At 38.7% G+C, this 15,999-nt stretch overlaps 1 protein-coding gene across 2 annotated transcripts in view; it reads right to left on the bottom strand.

The window, feature by feature from the left end:
• Positions 1–15,999, bottom strand: part of CDK6 (cyclin dependent kinase 6) — a 135,655-nt gene that overhangs the window by 79,071 nt on the left and 40,585 nt on the right. The gene's annotated exons all lie outside the window — the stretch shown is intronic.

Raw genomic sequence — 15,999 nt, 5'->3', positions numbered from 1 at the left:
AAAAAAAGAAATGGACAAAGAAGTTTATTTTCTGCATGCAATTGACTTGAGCTCAGGAAACTGCAGTTCTCTATATGCTGGTGATATATGCCTTTTCCATAAACCATGCAGCAGGGTGTCCTCCAATCCTGTTGTTAGCAACCAAAACGATCTTGGAGAAAGACATGGCATGAAAAAGAAAAGGGAAGAAGGATAACTTGAGGTTGGTTGCTTTTGTTCTTCTCTATGGACTTGGGCATGTTGCAAGTAAATATTTAAAGCACACTACTGAAAGGAATTATATCTGAACATGGGTGTAAAAATAACTCAAAACATTCAGCTTGGTAATATTGGTTTATTTGGATGCTTTTTTTAAGGTAGGCTTTAGAGATATTGCTAAGTAATTTAACACAAAATTCTTCTTTTCTTGTAATGTTTCCTGATCATTTACAGAGAAAATATTACATAATATACAGATATTAAGTTTGGAAGCTCTCACCTGACCTCTGATAAAACAAGGCCATTTCTGTATACAGCCAGCTCATAAATCAATCAACTTTTATTTGAAGATTCCAATTATGAAGATTTTACCATGAAATTATGGATGCTGTGACAGTATTAAATTATTACCACCTCTGAAGGAAGGTGGTGAACTGAGAACTCCATTTCCTGTTAGCTGATGCCTTTCATTTCCTTTGCTTCCCAAGAAAAAAATTGGGAATTGATAATTTTGACAACCAGTATAATACAGTTTGGATTTCAAAAGAAATACATAAACTATATTGAATCCTCCTGTATTTATACAGGGGCTTTTTTTGCAGTTCAGAAATTTGTAAGAACTCGGGCTACAGTTCTGCAGGTTTCAGTCATCAGTAGAATTAATGTATGAAATATCTGGTCACTCTGTACCATTTTAACTTTTACCAAATCCCAAAAGTCTATGGATCAGTCTAGCAGACATGAAGAACATGCCAACAACATTTAGGCATATGGTTATTTTAAATATGTACTTAGCTGTTTCACTGAATTTGGGCCATTTTTTTTCTTTTTTATTCCAGGATGACATAGTATCAAATAAGAAAATTATTTAAAGAACTGAAGTGTTAGTCAGTAGACCCTGGCAAGTCCCTTTCTGGTGACATTTATGTATCCTATTAATTTGTCAACGCTGTAAACTCATTTAGGCAGGCAGTTACCAAACATATCAAGAATATTTTTTTCCAACAACTGATGCTGGTTTTGTTTCAATGTTCTTCCTCAAGCTCAGCATAACACAATTCTGCTCTGCTCATTTCAAGATTCAAGCGATATCTTCAGGTTCTAAATTCAGAGTCTTCTTCCAGCCAGGTAAAAAAGGAAAGTATTTGAAAATGGAAACTGGTGTATCTTCCTCTCTATCCATCAGACTCAAAAGATGAATATCATTTACAGAAGTTCTCTTCACACACAAGAAATAAAACATGCTGCAGAAGACTGAACTGGGAAAGTGTAAATTTAAAAGGTGTTAGAAAGAAGAAGAGCAACAGGAGCAGAAAAAGTGCCTTATCTCCTCTTCCAGGAAATTCAGGGTTAGTCCATATAAGCTGTTTTCCAGTATTCAGGTTGGACTGTTGACTACACTTATTACTTTCTATGACAGGTATTAACAGATTTCAGTTCAAAACTATCTGGAAGAACAGCCCAAAGTTTTATGTGTGTAAAGAAGGGCACTTGTATGTAAAAAGATTGTTTGCTATTTGTGATTCCCTGTTTTTCGATTCTCAGCAAGTTAGAGCAGAAGCCAAAATCACAACATAGGCTTATTATTATGAACTTCAAATAAAGAATAACAAATGCAACAGCTTAAAATTTTGTGCTGCATGCAAGCTTAGTCAAAAACCATTAGGCCTTGCTTTTGGAAAATTATTTCATTCACTTGGTCAGCCACTCGCAAGAAACATAAGGCAGGGTCTGGGATCTGTACTTTCTTTGACACTGTAACTAATATCAGAAGATACTAACCTTTGCTGGCAAATTGGATAAAGGCTGTAAACATGCACAAGCCAGATCACTACCTAATTAAATCAGGATAATTTCACTCATCTAACGGAAATGCATCCATTTTTATTAGTGACGAATACCCAGTATTATCTCAATTACCAAGTTCTAGAAATAACTGCAGGAGAGTCTTCATGTGCCTCAAGGACTAGTTTTTTCCATGTCTGCTTTTCCCTGAGACATTTTCTGTGGCAGATAGGCATACCATATTTTGGAAATACAGGGACAATCATATTTCAAAAGCTAATTGAAAAGTGATCAATTCTATGCAACAAACAAGAACCTTTGTGTCTTAAGAGACCGAAGGAACAAGCTCTAATGAGTCATGATCAAAGCTTACTGATGTTTATCAGTGCTCTTTGGATATTGTATGTTTGCAAACAAAGACACAGAATGTGCCTGCTGTTTCAGATTAGAGATTTCTGCCGTCACAAAACCTACAACAGCTGGCTGTTGCTCCAGTTGAAGATACATGCACACGTTATCTCACTGTAATTACTTTCAATCACAGGCTTACTTTTTTTTTCTTTTTCAGGTTATATTTTCAATGCCATCTATGTGCAAATATAAAATATTTACCTGCAAATCAACTGAAAACTGAAACCAGAAAACTATTTTGTGCTGCAATGAACAAGTACAACTTCTTTAGAGGAAAATATGGGGCTTTAATTTTGTAAAAGTCACATAATGAAAACAGGAGTTAAATTTGTTATGGAAATGCTGCATCTCTGCTTGTTCCACCATATAATAAGGTATTGACAATGATTGCTCAGTCCGACATTTACTGAATTTATCAGCTCTGATTGTCAGGACCAAGCTACACCATATTATGTCATGAGTCTCAATAATACTCAGAAAAATATCCTGCATATTCTTCCCCTGTCATCAGTGAGCATGGGGCTGGGCTTGGGCTAGGCTGAGCAGCTGCTTCTGCTGCCTCTGCCAAAGGCAATACTCATGGCTCATATTTCCCAGCCCAGGCAGCAGGAACAGAAAGCCCTGATTTCCTATACACTTTCGTCTCCACCTTGTCCTGTCTCCTCTTCACTATATGCTTCACTGACCCCTCTTAACCCTCCTCCAGCATCTGATCTATAAATCCTTTCCAACCCATTGGCTTTCAAATACCACACTGATCCTTTAAGAGTCACCCACCATCTTGACTCCCAAGAAAAATATCTGTCAATTATCTGCAGCAACTTACTGCTTGTTTAAGACCTGCCAGATTCTCTGGAGGACTCTGCCTGCCTAACTCAAAAGAGGATGGCATGGCTGTCAACCAAAACATTTGAGCACCTACTCAAAAACAAAAGAAGCTACAGAGCGGGTTTCAGCGTCAGTGCCTAGGCACCAGCAGCCAGGACTGCAGGGGCCTCAGCCGGGGGACACCAGGGGCTGTGCCCTGCCAGACACGCTGAGCTCCAGCCGGCTCCGACGGACCCACCGCAGCGACGGCTGGGCCCGCCAGCCAGGATGGTGGTGCCTCCATGAACATAGATCCAAGAGCAGAAAAGGCTGCAGGGAAAGAGGAGAAGAGAACAAAAGGAGTGAGAAACTACTCAGGAAACACCAAGGTGAGAGAGGAAGAGAAGTGAGAGGAGAAAGCTGTCCATGGCAGAGCAGTACCCACACTGCAGCCCATGGAGCAGGCAGATACTCCTGAGGGAACTGCAGCCTGTGGAGATGACCTAGGGTACAGTAGGCACAAAGAATGAGGAGGAAGGAGAGAGAATCTGCTCCTGTGCTGCTTGGGCTGGGGACATTCAGAAGTGATGTATAGCCTGGGAAAAGGCATGAGAATGTGTTATTTGAATACCTGTTCTTTTTTTCCCCACCACTTGAACTAGCAAGTATCTGCCTTGACTGGCATTAGACTAAGTTGATTTTCACCAGGATAAATCTATTTTGCCCATCATGGTACTTGGTAAGCAATCTTTCTTATCTCAGCCTATGAGCTTTCTTGCTCCTTGGTGCTCTCTACTTTCTACTCACTGGAAGAAGCCAGTGAGTGCCTGGATGGGAGTCTGACTGCTGGACTAGGCTAACCCACCACCATGGTGAAGTATGGATGCTAGGTTTTGTCTTGGTAAAAGGGAACACAGTGAGATGCAACCTGAAGGAAAACACCAAGAGTAATATATCTTCAGAGAACACGTGCACCCTGAGGTAATATACACTTATGACTAGTTGCTCATTATGTGAAGCTCATGCTTTTCCTCCACTGGTGACAATGTGAAGAAAGAAAAACCTTTGAGCAGGTTGCCCTTTGTTAGAGTGACCGGAGTTCCTAATACAAAAGAGAGTAATTCAGTGGAAGCCCACAAATATACTCAGTTGTGTCATCAAATGAAAATAACAGAGTACAACAGAGCCTTGCAAACTACAATAGACTCTAAATTTGTATTAACACACAGGTTTTACACATTTTGGTTGATTTTTTTTTTTTTTTAAACTGCCTATTTTCCTCTTCCTGCTCTATTTCTATGCTAACATTCTGTAAAGCACAACATTCCTCTGGCATCTCCTAACACTTCTACTCTTCTGTGGAGTATCTCATGTCCCTTCACAAGTTGCATCCTTTACCCAAAATTTCTGTCTATCTGCAGCTCGTTTTTCTTTTTGCTGAGCAGAATGGAATGTCCCTATTTTACATGGCAGGTGTTGGAATACTCATCCTGAACATTTCCTGTAGGAGTGTTTGCGTAAAAGGCAACCACAAGTGTAAACAAAGGGGATGAGTTTTAGACAGCAATGTGTGATGAATCAGTCAAGGTAGTTTCATTAAAAGGCTCACTGCCTCTTACTGGAATAGGACCTTCTCAGAGCAGAAGGGGAGATGAGGCTTCTTTCATATCCTACTCAGTTATACAGAATCCCCAATCACTGAATTGCTTCCAATTTAAAGGGTGATTTTACACATGCTGGAATGGAAGTTTAAAGAGCTGTCCCATTCTCTGAAACCTATTTTTGAAGCAGAATAATTACAGCCCTTCTATGGTGATACTTTGTAACAAACAGTCAACATTAATTAATGCCAAAAAAACAATGGCATTCCTGAGGAATTACACAGTACAGATACATGAATAGCAAAGGACATGATTAATGTTGTTACACTGAATCCCAAAGGCATTAGCAATAATGTAGTGATCCCCTGTTAAATGCAGTGATTCTCTTTTTTAATTTTTGTCCTTATACTGGGCTGGGAACCCATCACCTCAACCTATCTAGAATGCCATGACTGTGATGGTGGGGGCAGATGCAATTTGCCACTGTCTGTGGAGCTGCAGGATACTCTTCTCCATGCAGCTGGCTCAATGCAGTGGCTGGGACACAGTAAGAGGCAGACAGATCCCTGCCCTTGTGCCCTGTTCCTTTTCTCAGAAGAAAGCTATTCTGATCAGTCTCCCTGCAGGGCATTCAGAAAGGGGATGAGGAGGCTGTCTTTGCCTTCTCCTAGCCACATCATAGCTTCTCAGGACTCAGCCATGATACAAGCAAATATATACGGGATATAGAGCTCTTCATCTTCCTTACACTGGGTAACTATTTATCTCAGAGTAATCCTATTGCTTTCCGTAAAAGTATTCACAGGGTAAGGGTCATTCCTCAGAAGAGAACACTGCTGTGATACTCCTGTCAATTAACTAGGAAGTACCAAGAGAATGTGAACTTCACAGCATGTTCAATTTAAATATGTTTACTGTTTTGATAACAGAACAATAAATTCAAATGATCTATTCACTTAGCCCTATTAATCAACCTTACTATACAAGATAATATATTCATATTCTGTTCATAGAGTAAAATACTGTAAAGAGAAAGATACTCTCAACTCATTTAGAGTTTTATTCATGTCTGATAAGCACATGCAAGGAATTGGTCTAATAATTGTGGTGTTTTCTATGCTGATACCCTAAAGGTAACTAATTTGTTGAAAAATTATTAAGTTACATATATTTTTAAACATGAAGTACAATACTTGTGTAGTTATCTTTGAATTGTAAAAGTATCTTAATCATACAAAAGGTACTTTAATGCACTTAAGAGCAGATTAAAAGATATGTTAAAATATATTCCGATTATCAGCCTCTAATCTATTTTAAACTGCTTTTGTAAGAAAGAAGGCACAGCTCATAAAGGGATTTTGGATTATCCAGTTGTTAGGATGAAGAACCCTACGACACGCACACTCACGAAAGTATGCATGTATGTATACACACATGATATTGTTTTGACCAATCCCATTGAAGACAATGCTATCTATAGTAGTCCACTGCAATAAACACTGAAATGAATATAGTTGTGCTGTTTGGTTTTGCGTTTTGTTGGTTTTCTGTGTTTCTTTTTTTTAATGGCTAGAACTATTTGTGTAGCAATTCAAAAGATAAAATACCTGAAGGAGTAAGTGGAGTCTATAGAACTACTGTTTTGAAGACTGCTTTGGCTGCTATTGAAAGTAGCAAGGTAATCAATATTAGAAAGTCCTAAATAAATTATTTTGAAATACAATAATTGATCAATTAGTTCAGAGACAGCCTAGTAAAAATAGTAAATGTCACTATTATGCATAGAGCTGCCTGTATATTATGACCATTATATGTCAGTCCCAATCAAAAGTACTGCAACTGTGCACAAGATTCAGGAAAAATGCAAAATTTTAACTGAATTGCAAAGGTCCATGTTAGTATTTGAAAAGCTTTGAGGCTCACTAACACTATTGCACTGCTGTAAGCTTATGACTGAATTCCATGAATGTACATCATAGCTTTCAGCACACTGTTTTCCTTTGTTGTGCACCTATACATAGACTGAACTCAATCCACAGCCACCACAGCAGGCTTAACATGTTCTAGTCCTTTTGCTTAAACTTGACAACTGTTCTTTCTGAGTTAGAAAACAACTGCCACAGGACAACCTGACCAAACATATTTTGGAGTGTTCCAAACACTCCTCAAACACCAGAGCTCAGCAGCAGCAAAGGCAACATAAGTAGGATTGGACTGCAACAATTGATGCACCTGTGTTGAAGGAACCGTTCTGAGTAACCTTCTGTTTACCCTCCTTAAAATAAGCACCTGGATTCATATTTTATGGGTTGGTAAAAGTTTCAATCTAAGTAGATGTCTGTTTTACCAGAACCTTAATGATGATAGATTTCCATGCTGATCTCAGTAGCTGTGAACCAAAGACAAAATTCAGTATTTAACATGTCTACTTAACATCTCTGGGGGACATATGTACATATACATGCTTAGGCAGACACGTGGATACATTTTCCTTAAGTTGATATAAGTCATTCCACATCAATTTCTGATTTTATAGTTCAACACCTGCCAAAAAAGTTTGCAATCTATATCTTTCAAGTTTTACTTTTTCATCTGCTATTTTTCATATTTGATGAGAAGAATATGCATGACTGAAAAGAAACCTACATAATTATTGTTCTACTTGTGTTCAGTTATTCAGTGTACCAAAAATTCCTGTCAAAGTGGAATTACCAGACATGCAAATGAAATACACAGCATTTCCCATGTAGCTACTGGTATTTGTCAGATAAAATACATGAGAATTGAACAGAGGGGAAGTTTGTTTTAACATTCTGACAGAAACTGGCACTGTTAGCAAGGCTTATCCCATATGGGAAAATTTTACAGCAGGTAAATGTGACTTTGTGATTAACAGTCTTTTTCAGTGCTCAAACCCTTCCACTCTTTGTGCCCTGCAGAAAAAAACAAAAGGCACAGCTTTTAACAGATTTTATGGATCTGAGCCTAGATAAGCAAAACACTCATGTTTCTTTCTTGTATCTCTGGATGATGATATCATAGTTTTATACATCCCCAAATACCTTCTGGGAAACTTCCTTTCTTTTATTACAAGCTTTTTATAACTGTATTGGAAACAGCAGTTTCTCACAGAGCTTCCTGGTTTGACAAGTTGTTACTACTCTGTTCTTTTATTTCTCATACAATCTGAAAAAGAGATGAGGACTAAAATGTATCATGAAATCCCCCAAATTCTTTACTGCCTCAACCAGTTGATAAAGTTCCATACAAATGACTTGAAATAGCACCTGTGATTGGTATGCATTGGCTGTGAAGACTCTTCTAGCACGTATAGGGATTGACACCAGCACAAATTTGGTACATAAGCATCAGAGCAGATCACAGTGCAGTTTGAATTCTGAAGGACACTTTTAATATAATTACAGCTTCTTTAATTATGTTTCTCAACAGGGTAAGTGACATTTTTCCTCCAGCCGATGCTGTGAGCCTCTTTCTTCTGAGATAAAGTTCTTCTGAGTCCAGACTTTAGCTTGACTAAATCAACCTGTTCTGGAGCATTGTGTTCTGGAGCAATGTGATAGCACCCCTCTCTCTATCACCTTAGTGATTTCAGTATTTAAAAACAGATTTGAAATTGCTCCTAATTGTACATATTTCCTTCTCTTACTGTGGGATGTCACCATCCCTTCCTCTTCAGAGTCTTTGTTTCTGCATTACTAACCCATTTGTATTTTGGGACATCGCCACTTGCAATCCTTGTGGAAGCTCTCCTGATGTACTCAGAGAAATCAGTCTACCCCAATGATCCACAAAGCTGGATGTGACTTCCTTAAACGACTTCAGTATGCTTTGGGGAGGAGTGCACAGAAATCACTGTCACACTCCCTGCCACAATCTGCAAACTACAGTACATTATCAATCACTGATGAGTTGAGTGTCCTCCCGCACCTCTCACACAGTCCTTATGAGGAAAGGTATCAACAAACAAACCCTCTTCTCTAGGAAGAATGCTACTCCAGCAAGACTACAGCTCTTTACCAGCACCCTCCTAATGCCATTGGCCATCACAGCTCTTCCTAATTTCCTCAAACTCCAGGAAGGGTTATAATATGGCATATGCTGACAGACGACACCTCTTTCTAACAGGAAGGACACGTTGCTGTGGGGCCCTGATCTCAGCTTCTCCTTCCCTGCAGCTGTCTGTGGACAGCAGCTAATTGTATCCACTTGTTTAACCTCAGGATAACGTCTGGAGGGGACCAAGTGCCACAAGCATACTTTTTTTTTTAACGGTCATTTCCTCTCTGGTGTAACTTGCATGACAGCATGTGACAAGCAGAAATTAATGGGGACACTGCTGTGCCAATACCTCTTGAATTGCTTTGACATTGGCTGCAGGCTGCCTGCTTGGCCACCCAGCCAAGACCTCACATGAAATGTGGCAAGGGGCCCACAGCTCTATTCACTAACAAGCCAGCTGGTCAGTGATTAGAAAGCTGAAACAACGCTGTGCACATACATCAAGAATGCTTTACAAGCAGCTTTGGACATAGGTGGTAAAGCATCTCAGAAGAGTAGATCTGTAAATTTATCTTAGGGACTGTTAACTTAAGCTAACATTAGAAATAATGCAGAAGACCCTGGAAGACGACTGGCCTGCATTGTCACCTAAGCCCAAGAAGGACTAACCTCAGAACAAAGACTAACGTTTTGATGTGCTCAAAATCATGTGCAAACAGCTCAGACCACATGGATTCTGGTCCAAAGGAGCACTCAAATTATGTAAATATACAGAGATTTATGACAGACCACTCTTCCTAATGGTCTATCAACACACTGGCAACATTACTGACATTTCTACAGAAAGTCTTATTGAATCTGTCTTCAGTGTTTATACTGATTTGTTTATACACTGGTACACAACAACAAAGGATGAGCCTTTAGAAGCATCCCAAGGGATCTGGATGATCAGAACTCATACACCCAAGGCAGCTTTGTACCTTTCAGCCCAGACATTTTTTGAAAACTGTCAGATCCTTGGCTAGACACAAAAGGCTCAAGATTGTTCCTTTAATTTCTCTCTTCAGTTGCCTTTTTAAATAGTAGCCACTGAAAGTGCATAGGCTATTGATGAAACACCTGATGGCGACAAGAAAACAAGTTACGCTTCTTTTAAAACTGAGAAAAAAGCAGCCAACAGGATCCTAGAGATTGGGAACACAACTGTAATTTAAAATCAGTAAGACTTCATCACTTAATTCCTAGGGCTCCTTCACAGTTACAAACTCATTCAAGCAATTTTTGTTTGATGAAAAACTTGTTGTTGACAGGCTTGATCAATCTCCTGATACATAAAGAAGCACATCTGTGGCTTATGCAGATAGATTGGGCTCAAATTGCACTGTAAAAGGAGGTGGCCGGACAGCAGAGTAATTTTCTTGGATTAGAAATTGAGGTTACTGAAAAGTCTGGACCTAACTTTGAGAGCTTCCATGGTAGAAACTTTGAGGAATTCAGCGTAGTCATGAATGGCACTTGCACGCTGAGGAAAAAGATGGCTTCATATTAGGCACAACGAAGTCCACTGAAGTTACTGGGACTCTACCCATCAATTTTCAAAGACTCAGGCTGGTCCCACTCCTTTTTATTATTCCTATTTTCCTCCCAGAGTCACTGGAACCAACAGCACCTTCAGAGAGAGGTAACCAACCTTCACTGAGACAAAAATATCAGCATGACACCAGGCATCAAAATACTTCTATTCTCTAAAGTTAGACACTCCTTTAGTAAGTTAACAGCTTTTATTAAAGATGTGAACACAGAGGAGAGTAAGAAGACAATCCCTACCTAATCTCTCCAGGGAATGCATAGTAAGTAAAGCTCAAATGTGTACTTTTAAAAAGTCACATCAATACTGTATTTTTTTGCTTGTAGAGTACATGGCACAGCAGAAGAATCATGATGCTCCTAAGTGCTGTAAAATGGCTCAGCATTGGGGTCTATTACTACCCCAGCTCTAGTCACTGGACTACATTTAACTTTGCTGCCTCTCTTGCTCTGTATTACAAATCCAGGGATAATGGTTAACTAATTCATTAGTTAATTCATGAGTTACAAAGATTAACTAGTTAATGTTTGTTAAATACTCCAAAGAACTAGATTTTGCTTTCAGTTCCAAAGGCTTAACAAGCTTGAAGAAAATCAAAGATATACCGAAGAGGAAAGATTTTATTTTTATACAATTAATGGGAAAAAATAGGCTTCAAAAAAAAGGGGTTTTTTTGAAAGTCTAAGAACTTCACATACAGTTTTGCAATGCTGTTAGAGCATTGTCTGAGCTCTTGAAATAGTCTTCAGGATGAGCATCTTACCGATGCCTTCCTATAACTAAATTAAAAGTAGAACATGATAATAGCTTCTTGGAAGCATTCAGCAGATCAAGTTGCTTTCCATGTTTACAGCAGTAATTAATTTGCAACTCTATTAACTTGAATTAAAAAAACAATGGCTCCTGAACCATCAGCTTTAAAAAAGGAACAGGCAAGCCCCTCATCCTACAGACAAGGCAAAGAGAAGACATTTTGCAAGAGGAACAGAGCATATACATGAAGAGTTTTGTTTTCACTGAAAGAATGAGAAATTTGCTGTTAGCACCAGATCAGGAGAATGGCTCCCCATTCCACTGCACTTGCATTGTCTATCACTCTCCTTTCTATTCTGATTTCTCACCTTTCCTTTACATCTCATCCTCCCTCCATGTGTCCTGTTGGCCGTTCCTTCCCCATTCCCATTTCTGACCCTCCTTGTCATGCCTGCACTGCACCCTGCTCCACTTCACACTCACTCCCACGGCCTGTGGCCCTACTCCATCTCTTTGTGTTGCTGCCTCCACAGCCCAGATGATAACCAGGCAAAGCAGGTCACTGGAAGCTGCCAGCTACCAGACTCCTCAGCAGCCCATCTGGATTTCAGCTAGAACAAACTGCAGCAGGCAGTGATGTGACTGTGGTGTCTGCTGTGGCTGCAGTGGTGGGAGATGCTCCCACACATCTGCTGAGTCTCTCCAAAGTGACCTGTGCCACAGCCCCTGCAGTTCTGACCAAAATGACACTGATTTACATTAGCACACATTAGTGTAAACTTTGCCTTGTTTTCTTTTGAACACTTGACTGATTCTAAGAGAAAGTAGGTATCTTGAACTCGCAGTGACACAATGAGTGATGAGCCTACTTATTTCCTAATGGTAACAGAACAGACAAGAATCAGCTAGATCTACCTCTGGGACGAGAGCTGACAGTCTTTCTTGGGAGAGGAGAAGATGGCCTTTGATGTTTCACAGGCAGAGAATATTTCCTCCCTTCACCTCCCCAAATATTAAACAAAACAAACTCTACGACATTTTAAATAAAAAAACACTGCTATGTTAGAGTTAGTGTACTAAAAGAGCCAATCAATGGAACAAACTCCTTCCATGAAGATGTCTTTTGAAAGTGAAGCATCATAAATGATGCACATGAGAAATGCAGCTTGTGGCAAACACAACACTGCTTCTCAAAAGGGTAACCTGTGACAAACAGAAAAGTATGCTATTAATTACGAAACCTGGAAAATAAAACTACGTGTATTCCTGTGTGTCTCTACTGTAACTATTCATAGAGAACCTATGAGAAAAAAAGTAGCAATGATCCAGACAACCTGGACTACACATGTCTGTGCTTTGCAGAATCAGGTCCCAGAAACCTAAGTCTTTTGTTTTCCCTACCAAAAACAAAGTAATTACAAATCACACAATCCAATACCAAATTCTATGTTACTCCAAAACTACAGTCAATTAAGTAGAAACAAACTGTATCATCAGAAGGACAAATGACAGAGGCTAGGGATCACTATCAAAGGACTTCTGTTTTCCTTTGTTTATTAAATAGCAACTGTATTATTTACTGCAGCTTTGCAAGCTAGTGAGCAGCTGGGTGTGACACATTTCCATGCTCTGTAACCTCTCCTTATGCTTCGTTAGATTCCTTATCAGGACCAGAAGAAAAGAAATCTCTCTGTTATGCTTTTCCTGTGGCAAAGGAAAAGACAAGATGATGACTTTCCAGCTCATTTCACTTGTACAACGTTCTCATCAATCACCATGGGGTAGGTCTTTGTTATTTTCAGTGAAGGACTGTTCTTAGTTTTCTGTCACAATAAAGCGTGACTTCACTAATTAGCAAATCAAGGTTACCTCTACCACATTTGCAAAAAAACAAAATGCAAACGTAAGGCTAAAACTACTTCTGAAATATTTTCCAAGATCCCAGCTTCACAGAGATAAACCTAAGTCAAGCTAGGTCTAAATTATTTTCATTGAAACAGGTCTAAATTATTTTCATTGAAACAGAAGTTAAGATCTGAAACACTCAGAGTAGAAGATGTAAGGAAGCTAAACTAACCATTTAATCAAGAACCAGAAGTTTTCTTGCTTGTTTTGCGACTTTCTGCTCCAGAAACCAAGCAAAGAAACTGTGGTTTATTTTCATATTAAACTCTCTGTGAAGCATGCATCTCTCTGCAGTTTTGGTTCACTATAGCCCACGCAACTTGGCCTCTATTCTCCTTTTCCTATGTCTTCAGTAAGTGTTTCAGACATCAGCAGGAATTATGTGAGCAAACAAAAAGCAAGAAAAAGTGCTATATTCTAAGCAAGGCAAAAACATAATACAAAATGCTTTGTAATATGGTCTCTCCTCTAACTTAATGTTTTAATATGTATTTTCCCTTTCGGTCTGTGTTGTTTCTCACTGAATGACAGCTATACACAACATGCTATTGTAATAACAAGCATATGGCTCAGAGATCACTGTTGACATTTTCAGAATTCAATTTAGACATTTTTATTTAAATGCATGAAAAACATCTGTATACTCTTTCATTAACTGCATTTTACATTTGTAATGTTCTACGTATTCTTTTGGAACCATTTCCATTAAAATGCCAACTCTGTGTTTGGATAGCATGTATTTCCTTTGTAACACTAAGGGAGGAGTATGTTACTGTCAAAATTTCTCTCTAAAAAGTCCTTGCTAAAATATTTACCCTGCTAGTCAGAACAGGAATATCTGAAGTCAATTCCAAATGAAAGAGTATTTTAGAATGAATCATAAACTAGATGTTAAAAAAGGTAACATGCTGCCATTCCAGTGCCCCTTCCCTGTTGTAAAACTAAATGAAAAACAACCCTGCACTTCCATCCACAGAATACTGTAACATTTTGGAGTGTTCTGAAGTTTCCTAATTGTAGTTATGCAACAGAACTATCACAGCCTAAAACAAAGGACAAAAATTCAGCAGCTTAGTTTATTGGCTTTGAAATTAACCACTCTTAAGAGATGGTTAACATGTCCTCTTGATTATTTTTGGTATTTTAAAGTTAAAATGCAATGGTTCCTACTCTATAGACAAAAAAAGTGGGACATTTTAGAATACTTATAATTTTTACACCATTGTTTGTAAAGTCACATATTTAGCAACAGTGAAAACTGTTGAGCACTAACTTTATTTACAATTAAGTCACTAATTTCAAAGGGCCCTTTAAGGTATAAGACACTGCTCAACATTAATAAAGACAGAATGCGATGGCATTTGTTGAATTGGTCACAATGGTAAAATACAGCTTCTTTTTGTAAATGGGTATTCTCAAGGGTCATTATTTTCCAATAAGGCAAATAGGATATTCTGTGGCCACAACAGCTATGATATTAATGAAAACCAGATATAAACAACATGATCCACCAAACCTTGTGATCCTTGGAGCACTTTGCCATTACTGAGTCAATCTACCATGCTGACCAGCTATGACACATTTTTGTGAAGAGTCAGGAGTCTGGTTCCAAATGTACAGACACTGCTTACACATAAGTTTTGAGGGAAGACTACTTCTTCGCTCTGACAAAGCATTTAAACACAAGCAAAACACATGTTTTATGACTAATCTGAGACTAAGGAAACAATGGTTTCAATTCTTCTTTCTTCTAACCTTAGAATTCATCAGGTCAGTAGCACAGGATAACAACTGATTCTCCTCTGTTAGCTCCTCTAATTCAGACTTTCAACCTAATTTTTAATACTGGAGCAATCTGTTGACATAAAATTAAGCAGAAGCTTAAGAGCTTTGCTGAAGCAGAGCCTCTGCTCCCTTTGGGATTGAAGTTGAACCAGAAAGTGCAAGTACATATTCCAGCATGAGTTTAAACATTTTATGTGTACAGACATAAGTGTTGGTACTGTACAGCTGCAACAGTAAAGGAGAAGTAAAAAGAACTTAAAATATTGATGTTTGTAAGTGTTTGGATAAGGTTTCCAATCCAAAAATGAAGGACAGATTTGATCCAGGAGCTTGAACATTTGTAATTTGCTCTTTCTTAATGGCAAACTGTTTAGGTTTAGCAGTAAAAGAAATGAAAGGCTGCTTGCCCACTGCTGCTAACAGCATTGCCCCACACTCACCCCTAGAGGAACCTGAGAATCCCACAGCTACACCATAGAAGGATTTGACCTTCTGTGAAGGATTGGTGCTCTGGAGTACCAACACTGGCAAATGCTACAAAAGCCACATCTGATTTATTAAAACTACAAATATATTAGTAATTTAAATTTCTAAGTATTTTCCCTTGCTGTTGCACCAAGAACAAAAAACAAACAATATTTCTGTTATTTCACTAGTTTTTCCATCCTGAATTTTCTGTCTTCTGGCAGCTGCCTGTGAATTTACTAATAATGTGTGTCTTTTGTTTGGACTTCTTAAAAAGGATATTCTCAAAATGGAAAGAAGCTCATTTTATTTCACTTTGAAACCTGAGAAACCTGTAACATGAACCATACGCTGATTACAGAGCACTGATATATAAAGGAAGCAGTTGTGTAAATGTGTGAAGTGACTCTGGAGGGGAAACAGCAATGCAGTGGTGAAGCACTGTTTCACACATATAATCCTGTTGTAGCACGGAGGATCTGACTATCATGACTCATGTTTAACACGGTACTGTGTAAAGACCAGTCAAAAATGAGGACCTATTATGGTGGGCACCAAAATCAAGACTTTTTACACAGCCTCCTCCATTAAAAGCTCACAAATAAAATGGACAAGACAGACCCCAGGTGGAGAAATAGTGAGACAGTTCCATGATGCTACATTTCTATAGGAGTAGAATCA

The sequence above is a fragment of the Onychostruthus taczanowskii genome, unplaced genomic scaffold (genome assembly GCF_017590055.1).
Source record: "Onychostruthus taczanowskii isolate IOZ18803 unplaced genomic scaffold, ASM1759005v1 scaffold3, whole genome shotgun sequence".
Lineage (NCBI taxonomy): Eukaryota > Metazoa > Chordata > Aves > Passeriformes > Passeridae > Onychostruthus > Onychostruthus taczanowskii.
This window is presented reverse-complemented; position numbering and strand designations above follow the sequence as displayed.